The sequence below is a fragment of the Perca fluviatilis genome, chromosome 1 (genome assembly GCF_010015445.1).
Source record: "Perca fluviatilis chromosome 1, GENO_Pfluv_1.0, whole genome shotgun sequence".
Lineage (NCBI taxonomy): Eukaryota > Metazoa > Chordata > Actinopteri > Perciformes > Percidae > Perca > Perca fluviatilis.
Genome location: NC_053112.1, coordinates 35,353,035 through 35,359,109, shown reverse-complemented (window position 1 = coordinate 35,359,109; position 6,075 = coordinate 35,353,035).

Here is a 6,075-nt window from a genome sequence, read left to right as displayed (position 1 = left end):
GGGAGGGCACTTCCTTATAGATATGCATTCCGGGATATGTAGTTTGTTGTCTCAGTCCCTGTGTTATTGTAAAAGCGGATACGACGTTTTTTGAACTACAATTTCTGAAACGCCACTCTGCGCGGTTACCTGGCAACGAAGGCTGCAAAAATCTGAGCAAATAGAAAGCCTCCACGCGTTTTATGACTGGATGCTGCTCTCACATCTTCTGTACGCTAATGTTATGATGGACTGTCCGTTATACAGCAGAAGTTAAAAGGTACGGTGGCCCTGAGAGGCCACAACAAGCAACATTAAGAAAACACACGCAAATAGACCACCGCATGCAACACTAAGAAAACACACAAATAAGAAAACACATTCAAATAAGAAAACACACGCAAATAAGAAAACACGCGCAAATAAACCACAGCACTCAACAATAAGAAAACACACGCAAATGAGAAAACACATGCAAATAAGAAAACACATGCAAATAGACCACCGCATGCAACAATAAGAAAACACACACATAAGAAAACACATGCAAATAAGAAAACACATGCAAATAAGAAAACACATGCAAATAAGAAAACACATGCAAATAAGAAAACACGCAAATAAGAAAACGCATGCAAATAAGAAAACACGCAAATAAGAAAACACGCAAATAAGAAAACACACAAATAAGAAAACACGCGCAAATAAGAAAACACACGCAATAAGAAAACACACGCAATAAGAAAACACACGCAAATAAACCACAGCACGCAACAATAAGAAAACACATGCAAATAGAAGACAACACAATGGAAGTGTTTCCAGGGGACACTTTTAAGTGATGCACACATGCCTCAACCATTGGCGTTTCAATCATAGACAGTATATAATGGACCAACAGACCCCGTTGCTCTGGACGGAGACCAGTGAAGGATATTAGAAGCACTTTTCCGGTGATGGCCAGCTTTACTGCACAGCCTCCAACTGAGAGAGACAACGTAAATGTGACGTGAGCAATGTATCTGAAAGTTGTAAGTCTTCTGGTAGCTGTGCCAAGAGAAATCTCAATCATTCTCAATCTTGCAGAGACGGAGAGTGTAGGTATATGTAAGGATATAACATGGGCACAGGCTAATTATTGCTAACTAAAATGCTAGTTAACATTAGTAATTAATCCTAAACAGCTCATGTAAGTCGAAACTGCCTGCAAGCTTATCCTGTATTATACGGTAATTCCTCTACTATGTGACACAATCGTTAGCCTATTTTTACAAAAACGTCTTCTACGGAGCCATAACGTGAGGTACAAGGTAATGGAGCCTTTTATACATTGTCGTGTTTCTTTAGAACTAAACAATGGACAAATAGAGTCTTTAAATGCTTCAGATGTAAAGTTATTCGCTGTCAAGTGGCGCAAGGTGATGGCCAGGTAGCAACAAAATGGCGCCATAGGAGGTTCGAGTTCTGAAGCAAAGCTTACCCCCTTGGTTTCAATCTGTGTTCTTCTATTGACTTGGGTTCTTGTGTCCCTGTGAAACGTCATCTTGTGTTGCCAAAGTACTGTCCCAATACACAAGTTCGCATTTCACCAAGAACAGTTAACATTCCCGGAAATGTTCTTGACCCATTTTGATTTTACCGAGGATGCATTGGTTGATAACTTGTATGAACTTGGCAGCACCCGTATCGCAACATTCATTTCGTCATTCAACGAGGGTCCTGTTTCCGGTACAGTCGAGAAATGAACTGCCGGGGCCGAGAGACCTCCAGTTTACAGCAGGGTCTCCGAGCATGACTGTCCGAGCGACGAGGTAGCGGCCCCTGAAGCAAATTGTCAATTCGGCAACGATTTTCGCAAGACTGCCCATATTCAAAATCTAAACAGTTCATTTCTCGCCTAAAACGTTCTCAGAAGTGAATTTAGTGATGAATAAAATGACGAAAATTGTTAGTTGGAGTTTTCCTTAGGAGGTGGGGGTTTGTAACAACAGACACATTATGGGGTAACTCACTTTCAAAAAAGACCTAGGTAAAAAAAAAAAACTAGATCTTTCTTTTAGATTATATGCCTACATTCCCACAAATACTGTGTTCCTAACAAGTAAGTTCACATTAAGGAGACCTCTGATGTAATATGTATTGAATTCATATTTTAGTCTGTCTGTTTAGTCTTTTGTTTTGTTTCTCTGTTATTGTTTGATTTGTGCTCAATTAAGATAAAAAAGATTGTGTAAACTATATATATATATATATATATATATATATATATATATATATATATATATATATATATACACACACACACACACATTTCTTGTATGGCTTTAACTGCATTTTTGGGCCTTTATGAAGACACATTCATACACACATTATGATTTAGCGATTCATATTATTCATCTCATATTCATGCCAGCCAAGCTAATTGAATAAGGAGACAGAATGAGAGCAAGCTTTTCTTTTATTATCGATCTACTGAACTGATCTACTTGACTAAATTGTTTAAATACAGCATTCATGCCAACACACCTGAACTGAATTCAGTTAAACTATATTAAACTGGGAGAAGGAGAGGGGAAAGTGAGACAGACAGACAGTCGACAGAAAGACATTATATTGTACTCCCTCGCCCTGACAGTATTGTTTTAGAACTTTAATGTCGATAAATCTCATTCAGCTGAAAGTGAATTGAATTAAAGTGAGACAGAGAGATATAGATGAATATTGGACTTGTGCCATGCATGCAGAAATTCACATCTGCTCAACAAATAGGAAATAGGAATCCTATTGGAACTGTTATTAAAAAATGATTTGATTGTAAATTACATTGTTTGAAAACCAGCAAAAGTCAATTTAATCATCTGGAAATGGATGGATTTTATTTGGGATACTATGGAATTTGGAGACACAGATCACATACTGTATAAATAACCCAGGTGTATTATATTCTATAAATATAGTGCTATGTTATTTTACCTTGCAGTTATATATTTATTTAACCTGTAGCAGTTATTTGCAGCCACATAAACTGCTGTTGAATGGATCAAAGACAAACTTGACTCAACAAGATGGGTTCGCTGTGTAATCTCTGCAAATAACTTTAACACATTTGTATTAAGTGTCTTTCCTTAGAGACTAAGTAAGCCTTGTATACTCTTTACTTTTACAGACATTCTTCCACAGCGTTGCGGAGAAGGGTCTGGCTAGTCCACACAGCATTCTGGGATGGGAGAAAAACGTGCTCTGGTTAATTGGCATTTCTTTAAACCAATCACAATCGTCTTGGGTGGCGCTAAGCGCCGGATGGAGCATCTGCGCCTCTGCAAAATAGCGTCGTGAAAGAACTTGTTTTGGTGGAACATGTGTGCATTTAAAAGTTGTTTTAGTCGTGTAACAGAAAACTCTGATTAGACAGAGATCTGAGGAGCAGTTAACCATAGTCCTCATGAATCCACCGGAGTTTAGAACGCCAACACAAAGAAAGCGGAAGGTGAGGGACATCCGGCTGAAAATTAGGGACATCAGGCGGAATTTCCGGCGGCACGTGAACAATCCCGGAAATGAAACGTCGTAGATATAGACTAGTTCAGAGTCATCCAGATTTTCAGGCTTGTGTAGATACAATGCTCATAAACTCAGAGTATAAGGGGGGACACACTGTTCACAGGACTGAGACAGGATGTAGGTGTCTGGCTGCTTCCTGCATTGATGCTCCTCAGGGGTCACTGCTTTCAAACATTTGTAACTTAACAGTACACAGGAGTTTATAGCATAAACTATATATTGCAATAGAATAAGCGTGTAGAATCCACAAAATTTGAGGAAACTTAGAACAATGAGCTGTGTCCTCACTGATTGGTGATATTAAGAAAAAATGTTTTTAACGTTGAGTGTAGTCCTAAACTTCATAGCTAATATCAAAATTCAACTTGTGAGGTCAGAAGACACGCAGGAAGTAAATGAACACCAGTGGTGGAAAGTAACTAAGTACATTCTCAAGTACTGTGCTAGTACTTTCTATGAGACGCTTCAGTGTTTCCATTTTCTTCTTTATATTTCTACCACACAACAATTCAGAAGCAAATATATTATGTGTGACTCCGTTAATTGATCATTTAGTTACTTTTCAAATTCAGATTAATAATACAAAATATAATCAACAAATAGGTTATGATAAGACTTTGATTCCCAGGGGAAAATCCACGAGCTACCCGGCAGACTGTGTTTGTACCCAACATTTTAGCATTTTGAAGATATGTTCTTATTAGTTACTACAAGCTGTCTACCAAATTAATTCCATGTGTAATTGGGCTAATATAAGTCCAACCCTGACTTCCTGCACGTTGATCAGATTTCACAGGTGGTGTTCCTTTGCATATGAGGAGGTACCATAAACTAGACCACTAACTTACAGTATGAAACTCATTTGATATTTTTCCAGCTCCTATAACTCCCCTCTCTCCGCCTTTGTTGTGTTACATCTCTATTTACTGCACCTCCACGTAACAGGTTTTTGCTTTAACGAGCAAAACAAGTCCGTCAGAGATCCGCTATTACCAGAGCCACACTTAATGAATGTGTCGGCCTATGAGGAGAGCTGGCTGGCTTAAATTGAAAAGGTTAACTTCAAAAGTGCTGATATTTTGTCAGGAAACAATTGAAAGTGTCACATCTGTCTCAGCTTCTGACACACCTGCAGCCTCTCTGTGTACACACACACACACACACACACACACAATAAATGAAAAGTGAGTACAAAAATGAATGAATAAATGGGGAATGATTAAAAAATGAATTTACTTACTACTTTTACCTTTCTAAACCTTTTTCTTTCTTATCATCATGACATATATGCATCACTGATCTACATCATCAGATGACAAATACATAGCATTCAAACAACAACCCAGACATAAATGTGTGTTGATTTTCATAGCTATTATGAGTAAGTAAAACCTCTTTTTACATCAACAAGTGAGTCATTTCCGAGAAAAACATTGCTGCTTTTCTGTCTTATTAAATATATCCTTGCACTCCCCTGGATTACTTGACATATTTGTACATACAATCAATGGGATTCAATTGTAATGTGATAGACCACAGAAAGATATAAGAGAAAGATATAATAGAGATTGAGTTTTGGGTGTTGGTTTGGTTAAGCCTGGACAAATATGTGTCTGCCAGTGAGAGTCTCTGGAGTGAGAAGTCAAGAAGGAGAGAGAAGGATATTAGGCCATTGGGAGACTGCGGCACAGCAAGCAGCCCACAAGACTATGACTGTTACATAAACTATGTTTGATGACAGCATCATTTTGTCTCCCTTTGGCTCCCATTAAATGGAAAGAGAGAAATTGACTGAGGTGGGTTATGGGAGCAGTGAGACACAGAGCAAACACAGAGTGAGTGAAAGAAAGCAAGAAAGTGCAAATAAAAGAAATAAGGGGAAAGAAATCAAGAAACGGGGATTGAGATAGCAGGTGTTTTGTCAGCAGGTTGTGTTGTCCTGTGGGTGTTAGGGAGAGTCGTAATGAAATAAAGGATATATTCAATCACTGACCATGAACAAACACAGTCATTAAGACCAAGTCATTGCAATAAACAGGCTTCGATCATCTTATTACTTGTGCTAATTTAACTGCAGGGAACAACAGGAACAGACATCACATTAACTTAGAGTCTAGCTTGGCTCGAATTAGCTCCTCACTAATAAAACTTTCAGCATTTTTTCTAACAGCTATTTCATTTTACTTTCAACAGTGCTGGGAATAGTTCCTATGCGTGTTATTCAAATAGCAGTATGCCTACATTTTGCAGTAGCTCGGTGGTAGAGCAAAAGAAAAAGAAAAAAACAATGCATATTTAATGATATACCAAAAGGATTGCTGATAAAAGAAAAGAAAAAATATTTTCCCTTGCCATTTATTTAAAATTTTATATTTTCACCTTTTAATTGTCACCTTGCAAGAACAGCAAGATGAGCCCCCGGAATTCTGAGCTACAAACACTAGGGTTTAATTATATTATTATATATTGGGTTGTTTGGTTGATTTTAGGTCCAGGTGGCAGATTCTGGCGGAGTGTAGAAGAGTTGGACAAAAT